Source organism: Cebus imitator, unplaced genomic scaffold (assembly GCF_001604975.1).
Source record: "Cebus imitator isolate Cc_AM_T3 unplaced genomic scaffold, Cebus_imitator-1.0 Scaffold372, whole genome shotgun sequence".
In the NCBI taxonomy this organism is placed as follows: Eukaryota; Metazoa; Chordata; class Mammalia; order Primates; family Cebidae; genus Cebus; species Cebus imitator.
In genome coordinates, this window is record NW_016107687.1 from 1,146,895 (window position 1) to 1,156,251 (window position 9,357).

Sequence of the window (9,357 nt, forward strand, 5' to 3'; positions counted from 1 at the left end):
TTCTTCAGTTCCATTAATTCACTTATATTCCTCTCTAGATTGTCTATTCTCATTAGGATTTCGTCAAACCTTTTTTCAAGGTTCTTAGTTTCTTTACATTGGGCTAGAACATGTTCTTTTAACTCACAGAAGTTTCTTATTATCCACCTTCTGAAGGCTAATTCTGTTAATGGAAAACACTCGTTCTCCATCAGGCCTTGCTCCCTTGTTGTTGAGGAACTGTGATCCCCTGTGGAGGGAGAGGCATTCTGATTTTGAGTATTCTCAGCCTTTTTACACTGGTTTCTTCCCGTCATTGTAAATTTATCCACCTGTCGTCTTTGTAATTACCGACTTTCAAATTAGGTCTCTGAGTGGACGTCCAACTTGTTGATTCCCAGCGCCGACACCTGAGCAACCCACTGCGCCGGCCAAAACAGCGGCGTTAAGATTCTTGGTGTTTTTCTGCCCGAGAATCTCCAGTCTGGCTTCCCTGGAGTCCCATTTTTCAATCAGCTGAATGGGCGACTCTGCCTTCCCCGAGCTCCAAACGTCGACCAAAAGGGGACCCAGTGCTGTTTACTCTGCACTGAGAACTGCCGTGCTGGCCACAAGAGTCGTGCTGGCGACCCATTGGGCTCCTCTGCTGGGAATCTCCTGGTCCGTGAGCAACAAAAATTCGTCTGAAAGTGTGGCGTCCTCTCATTCTCTGCGCTTTCACTGGGAGCTACAATCCTGAGCTGCTAGTAATCAGGCATTTCGGATCTCTCCCACGAAAACCACTTTCTACACACAATCTAGCAAAGGTAATTACTTTTAATGAAAAACAATAACAACAATAACAATTTTCAATGCTATTATTTCCCTATTCCATTCTGTGGGCAAAATTTTTAAATTTTCTGGTATGTTGGCCTCCTCTGCTTATTCATTAACACTTTACATACAACACATTAAAAGCGTCTTTTGTTCTTGATTATGTGGGGCTAACAAACGATTAGGGAGCATTCACCATAAACTCTACTAGTCAGTGCTGAAACTTCCTAGTAACATTGTTAACATTTGGTATTGCTTTACTTTGTTTTTGGAGTTGGTATGTTTCTGTTAATTTTTTTTTTGACTGCTTGGGGTCTGAACTCTCTAAAGAGGATCTGTATCAAAAAAGCAGCCTAATTGCAAAATCTTTCCTTTGGCAGTGAAAAGATTGGGAATGAGAGTGAGTGACGACCAGCCAGTAGATGGCAACACTAAAGGAAAGCACAGCTCCTTGGCGGTGACTTTGTTTCCATCCTGGGAAAACTGGTGCAGCTTGGCTTCTTTGGACAGTGGGAAGTTGAGAGGTGTAGGGGAGATAAAAATGACCATTTTTAGTGTTTAAAGTTGGGGCATTAATGACTCCTCTTGTAGAGACAGGTATTCGGGCAAGAATTGGCTCAAGAGATGAGTCAGAAACTCTTCTGTCATTTCCAGTGAATTTTAACCAAGACATTCCAAACTCCTTCCTCATCTGGTGACTGTGCAGTGAGCATCTCTTGACTCAGAACCATCCACACATGACTGTAACTGCTGCTGCTGCTGCTGCTTCATTCCTGAGGCATTTTCTGTTTATTCTGAGGCTCATGCTCCCTTCCCAAATTTTCAGACAAGAGGGCTTACTTTGCTTGGAGTGCTTAGAAGGATGAATGCAGAGTATTAACATCTTTGTGAGGGAAAAGGGAGTTTCATGCCCTTTGAGTTTCTAATGAAAGTACGTATCTCTCCCCAAATGTCCTTGAACTCAAACAGAATTTGCTTTTATAATTTGGGAGGTTTATGGGACTCCCCACGAGTCCATGGGACCCCAAGATAAAAATCCCTGTCTGGGAAAAGCTCTTGATGAAGTCCAAACAGGCTATTCAGGAGATACAGTAAGTCTTGAAGGTCAGTACCGTCCCAGGCAGATAAATAATTGCTGGATGTTTTCACCCGGATATCCTGTATGCAATTCAGCACTTTCCTTCCGCAAACTTGCTCCACTTGGCATCCTTAATTTTTTTTCTTAGTATGACTCTTGTCCCAGCTGCCCTCTTTTCAAACTTTGGAGTCATCTTTGATTCTTCTGTTTTACTCACTGCTGAATCTTCACAGCACTGTCATATTCTTTGCATTTTCATAGTGAGTTCTTTCTTCACTTTTGGCTATTAGTCAAGCCTGGATTAAAAATCCTGTCTCCTGCTTGGTCTCTCACCATCTGTTTCTTTGTATTCCAGGCCTGCCTTCTTACCTCTGCTAGGGGATTCTTTGAAAACCCTGAGCTGGTTGTCTCTCTTCGGCTCTGCCTCTTGCTCCCTCTTTTTAAAAAGTCCTGATTAAGTAGCTCCCCAGTGTCTGCTGGAAGAAGTCCAGTTCTGACAATGAGGTTTGGCTTTTTCTTTCTTTTCTTCCACTGTTCCCTTGCATTATTTCAGTTTTACTCAAAATGGATACTTGGCTGGCCATGTATTTTCTTGCCTTTGCTCTGAATTTTCTTTGTCTGGAATCCTTCTAGACTAGGGGTTCTTCACATTTTTGGTACCGTAAGAGATGAGATCTGTTTGGCAGCTCGCAAAGCATACAAACACTTTCTCACAATGTTTTTAATGTATAAAATGATATACAGAATTACAAAGGAAACCAATGATATTGAAATACACTTATAAAAATGTTTAAAAATCTGCTATTTTGTATGTGTTCATCTTTATAATACATTTAATAACAAGATATGGCATTGGTCATAATAATTATCATGGTAGTTTATGGCCTACATCTGCAATGGAAGGAAATGCTAAATTTCAGTTAGACATTAGGGAAAATAAAGATGTATTTTTTCCCTATTCAAGTTCATAGACCCAAGGCTAAGGATCTTTAATCTAGATAATTGATTCTTCAACTAAAGTATGAATCAGAATCACTGGGATGCTAAACAGAGCATGCTCAGACTCATTTCTGATTCAGTAGGTCAAGGGTGAGACCCTAGATTTTGCATTTCTAAGTGTTGCTGATGGTGCAGGCCCAGGGATTGCAGTTTGAAACCTCTGATCTAGGATAGATTATCACCTCTTGCCATCTTTACCTGCCAAAACCCTGTGCCTCCTGAAAGACCCAGGGAAAGGCCACCTTTTGTATTAAGTTTGCTCTTACAACCCCAATTGGAAGAAATTTCTTCTTCAAGAGCCCTGTCCCAATTTTTCATCCCACTCTCGTGGCATTTAACTTTCTGCCTGGAGTAAGATAGGTCTAGTCTCGACTTTGGCTTGAGCCTTCTAAGCTATTTGTGCTACTGGAAATGCTATGATGTTTCAGACCTCCATGAAGAAATAAATGTCTTCTCTCTAGACTGTAAGTTCTTCTAGGGTATGAAAGATGTCTTATAATTTGTGGTAGAGAAGAGGGACTAAGGAAGGGAAGAAAGAAAATTTCAATAGAGAACCTCTCATTAGGGGAATTTATCTAGAAGCACAGAAATTAGTCATGAAAGAGAACACCTCGTTTATTTACATAATACCCTTCCTGGGTGCTACTGGCTGAAATGCCCTTTACCCAGATTAAAAAACATAACAAAGGGCTGGGCAGGGGAGCTCATGCCTGTAATCCCAGCATTTGGGAGGTCATGGCGGGAAGATCACGAGATCAGGAGTTAGAGACCAGCCTGGCCAACATGGTGAAACTCCGTCTCTACTAAAAATATAAAATAGCTGGACGTGATGGCACACACCTGTAGTCTCAGCTATCTGGGAGGTTGAGGCAGAAGAATCACTTGAACCCCGAGGCAGAGGTTGCAGTAAGCCGAGATCGCGCCCCTGCACTCTAGCCTGGATGACAGAGTGAGACTCCATCTCAAAAAAAAAAAATAAAAAAAGAAAAAATTGGTTACACAGTGGACCTTCCAGAAAGTTTTCAAAAACATTTTCATCGGCCCATGGTCATTGCACAGTATATGGCCTCATCCAGGTCCCTGGTAAGACTGTTTTATGGGTCAGGGCCCTAGGAGTGCATTTGGATTTTCTGCAAAGGCTTTGATGTAGTACTCTGGAGTTATTTTTAAAGACAGGAGAAGCCCACTGGAGCCTTTCGTGTGGCACAGCTTATCTATACCTGATCAAACCTCCTAATTAGTGAATATCAATCGTTTGGAGTCAACCTGGGAGGAGACATAGAATTAAGTAACCATTGAGCTGCAGGATTCTGATTTTCATCCTTGTACTGTTTCATTCACTTGAATTTTTCTTCCTTCTTCCCCTTCTGTCTTTTTTTCTTCTCTTCCTCTCTCCCTTTTTCCCCTTTCTGTCCCTTTTCCCATCCTTTCCTTTTTTTAATCCAATGACTAGGATAGCGATTATGTTGAAAGTTGGTCTATAGGGGCCTGTAGGTTTCCTTCCAAATAGAAAATTCTGAGACCCTATAAAACAGATCAACAGTGAGATGTTCTCCCTTGCCAGGTAGAAATTCTATTTGTGGTATTGTTGCTTCCTATACTTTAAATCTTGTTTATTTGACAGAGACTGAGCCTTTGTGAAGTAGAAGCATTCTCTGAGATTTCCACTCAGGTCTTCTGGCTCTGTCTTGCTATACTTGTACGAATTGTGTGATCCGAGTTACTCTATCAAGTTTAGATAATGAATATAGAGGCAAAATAGCAATTATTAACAGTGATGATAAACATTTGCATGTAGTGCTTTTCATTTCTAAATGGCTTTGAAGAGGCCCAGTACATCTGTTAATACTAGTCATTCTGCCTGTGGGATTCCTTATCTTGGGTCAGAGGGTTTCCCTTGGACTCTGTTCTAGCTGTGCAGAAAGACTCATTTTGGTAGCTATTGAAATTTTTCGCTGTATGAGGCATAGCTCTAAACTTTTAATCATTTCTCATGGATTACATCTGTTCTTTTGGTGCTAGCTGTGCGAGTTTCTATTCTCATACATGCATTTAAAATGAATTTATCCTGGTACCATGGCTAGATAAGAAACTACTATTACTGAATTATTTCCTAGGAGGGAGAAATGGAATTTTCTCTGGAGGTTCGTTCAGAACAGATCTTCAAATAAAACTCTGATCTTCATAGTGGTACCCTATGGGGTAATTCAGCAGATACTTTGAATGCCTTTTCCCCTAAGGCAGTGGGCTAACAACGGTAGCTAATGTTTCTCCTGGGCTGGTCTAGAGGCAAATGTTCAGGTGAAAGTTGTCCTGTGCACATACCTCTCTCCCTTGTCACTTTCTGAGTCTTTTAGATGGATTTGCATATAGTTCTGTGTGTGTGACTAAGCTGTAAGGAACGGGTACTGTGTCATTTGCCTTTTTACACTTAGTGTTGGCATGTAAACGGTGCTCAATCATTGTTGCACTGAAATCCTCTTTAATCTAAAACCAAACCATATCCCCTTTATTATCATCTCCAACCCCAAATGAAAAGATTTTTTTCCATGTAGCGATTCAAACTGAAATCCTATTAAATTAATTAGGGAGCACAGTCTGACTTAGTACATGGTTTCGTGATCTAAGGATTTATTTTTTCATAAACACCGCTGCTTGGGTGTACAGCCCTGCCCTCTTCCCTGGGATCATCGCATGCATCTTCCCTGGCTCTTTTTGGGTCCCAGAAGCAGCTCGTGCTGTTCCCTCTGTCTTGCATGCTTCACCCTCTGTCTTACATCACCCTTTATCCCTGCATCCCTCAGGCCTCAGCTCAGTCATCACTTCCTCTGGTGCCCCAGCCCTATTTCTGCCCAGGCCTGCTCAGTCTCCTTTGGCTGAGGGCTCTTCGGTTCCTTTCCTTCAGAGACCTGATCACCATTGTAAGTGGTTGACCATTTACTCCTGAGCAACTTCCCTCCTCTCTGTTCTATGAACTTCCTGAGGCCAAGCGCTAAGCACATTCCTGCTGACCTTTGCATTTCTAGCCTTCGCACAGTGACTGGGGGATAACAAGCACCAGTGGCCATGCCAAGGAATGTTCAGGGTTTGAGTCCCTCATAAGTTCTATCATTCCACACAAAACATTTCTATTTTCTATTCTTGGATATGAACTATTGCCATTTTCCCACTGTCATGTAAAATGTGAATGTTAAGTCCACAAGGGCAGGGCTTCTCTGTCACTATGGATCTTAAGCATTTAGATGAGTGCTACCTAGCACTGAAATATTTGTGGAATTGATAAAGGTGTCATGAGAAATCTTGGGTTTCACTGATCTGTGATACTCAGTTGTGTGTGCTCTGCAAACCGTCTCAAGGCAAGTGCCTTCCCTCCTTTCTCTGACTCCCTGCCTTCTAACTAGATTGCACTTTCAAGTCTGTTACTTTAGCAACTCTGGCACTGCCCACTGGTAGGTTCTCAACACATATTTTATGAAAGCCCAGAGCTGGAATTTTTCAAGGAAGTTTCTCAACGGCACATACCTAGCAAAAGTGTGGTCCGCTAGAGAGGGGGTGGACTGGGGTGGAATAGGTTCCCCAAGGTGTCTGCTTTCAACGGTATGCTATGAGAGATTCATGAATATATATGCAGTTTGCTTTGAACAAGTACCCAGCAAGATTATCAGCTGAAAAATATGTTTTTCTTTAAAAGCTTAACAGCGAGCCAGGTGCAGTGGCACATGTTTGTGGCCCCAGCTACTCAGGAGGCTAAGGTGGGAGGATTGCTTGAGCCCAGGAGTTCAAGAACAGCCTGGGCAGCATAGGGAGTCCCCATCTATAAAATAATAATAATAATAGCCGCCACCATCATCATCATCTCAACAGCTTTTTGAAAGGATGGCATTTTTTTAAAAAGCCATTTTAAAATTGTAAATACAGTTTGCATGCACATGTGAAAAAGAGCACTTCCGTATGCATGTATCCCTTCCCCCTCCAACCCCGTTATTTATTTATTTATTTTTGATATGGAATCTTTCTCTGTCATTCAGGCTGGCGTGCAATGGCACAATCTCAGTGCACTGCAACCTCTGCCTCCTAGTTCAAGTTTCAATCACTTGAACCTCCTCGGTTCAAGGACCACCACCATATCTGGCTAATTTTTGTATTATTATTATTATTATTTTTTTTGTAGAGACAGGGTTTCACTATGTTGGTCAGGCTTGTCTCAAACTCCTGACCTCAGATGATCCACCCGCCTCCACCTCCCAAGTGTTGGCATTACAGGCATGAGTAACTTCAGCCGCCCCCCCTCTGTTATTTTACAGGAGTGTCACTCCCCACCCTTAAAGTTTCCTTGCTGTTCAGCATGTCAGTGGCCTCATCAAACAAAGAAGGTGGCTTTTTGTCACCAGCAACCATCTGGTTTTAGATGTGGCTAGTGTGCCTACTTGCTGTAACAGAGGGGATGTCATAATTAAACTGCAGGGCATGGTGAAGGGCATGGTTGTCATACATTACCACGCTTCCGGGATAGAAAACAAATGGTCTTGCACTTAGCAGGGGCATGCAGGAATAGTTATGCAGTTCTCGAAATTGTCTTATTCCAAAAAACATTTGGTTTTAGGGAAACACATTGGAGAACTAAAACACATTGAAAAGCTAGAAATAGGTCAAAGTGATTGCAAAACAGTCTTTCAGCATTGTGGTGGGGCACCTAATGGCTTTCGTTGGTCACCCAATCAGAAAGCTTGTCTTTAGACTAATGCTATTCAGCTGGTTACCATGGCAATGATGGAGTACTAGTTGTCATGGCAATGAAATGGAAATTTGGGGGACCAATTTCTTTAGAGGATGTGGATTCATTAAGCCTTGTCTTTCTTTCTTTTCTTAAAACTTGACCATGTCAACCAATACTTTTAAAGGGTGTTCATTTTCATACTCTGTACATTTTAGCATTTATGTAATCTTTTCTTATTCTTGGATCTCATGGCTTAGGTCTTTTTGACTCTGTGATTTGAGTAGACACCCCCACCCCTACACAGTCTTTTGTGGCTCATATTAAAGAACGACAGTGCAAAAGCTACATTTCTTTTTATCCCCCAAAAGTGTTTCTGCCAAACTCCACTGAATTCCTCCAAAGTTATTTTGGTATGAAATAGAATAGGTCGGAATAATTACAATGAACTAAATGATAAATGAGACTTCTACCAATGCAAAGCAATCACCTGTTCCTCACTGAGGTGTTTATTAGAATTGTACTTTGAGGCGGATCCTTTTGAGAAGCAGCTCTAGAAGGCTGGCTTCTTTTTCCCTCCCTGGGCTGATTGGGGTTTTATTTCTCTTTGCTTAGAGTCCACTCTATGTGATCATCAATGGGAAATAGATGTTGTCACGTGTGACACAGACTTGAGTGACCTTTTTCTTGACTGCTCCCAAGGAATTAATTTAGTTGCTTATTTTGAGATTCTAGAAAAGAATAAGTGGATACACACACACACACACACACACGCACACACATAATTTGTTTGTTTTGAAATGGAATTTTCCTCTTGTCACCCAGCCTGGATTGCAGTGATGCAATCTTGGCTCACTGCAACCTCTGCCTCCCAGGTTCAAGCAATTCTCCAGCCTCAGCCTCCTGAGTAGCATAACCATAACCACACCAAGCTAATTTTTGTATTTTTAGTAGAGCTGGGGTTTCACCATGTTGGTCATAGTAGTGTCAAACTCCTGACCTCAGGCGATCCAGCCACCTCGGCCTCCCAAAGTGCTGGGACTGCAGGCGTGAGCCACCGCGCCCAACCATAACTGGTAATCTCAGTTTGGCTAAATCTGGGGATTGTTAGAGATTTTAGAGAAAATATATTGGATTAAATCTGAATTCATGGACCTCTACATTTTTCTGAGATGATTTCTGGCATAGTAACACGAACTCTGGAAAAGACCTTTTGGTATACTTTTATACTGCGAGTTTGCTGCTATTGAATTTTTACATGGTATTTATGACAGTAATTCTCACATTCTATAATGAAGGAAAATCCCTTAGGGGTTTAGAAGGAACCTCTAAGAGCCTTTTCTATAATCTGTAATTCCCTATTATTGCAGATACACTACTTTACATAAGATCCTTCGGGGAGGCTCAGTAGACCTTGTTGGGTTGAACACCCCCGGTACCCAAACTCAGGCTCTGTGACCTGGGGGTTCCAATCTTGCATAACAAGGAGGCTGGGCTTTTGTCTGAGATCCTCTCCCTTTTTACTGCCTATGGCTTCCTTCCAGTGCCTGTGGATTGGCTTGCTGGGGGTACCATAACAAATTACCACAGGCCAAGTGGCTTAGACAGCCAAAATGTATCTTCTCCCAGTTCTGGAGGCTCAGAGTTCCAGATGGGAGTGTCAGCAGATCTGGTTCCTCCTGAGGCCTCTTTCCTGGGCTTGTAGATGGTGACCTTTCCTCTGTGTCCTCACGTGCCCTTTCCTCTATGTGCACACATCCCTGGTGTCTCTTTT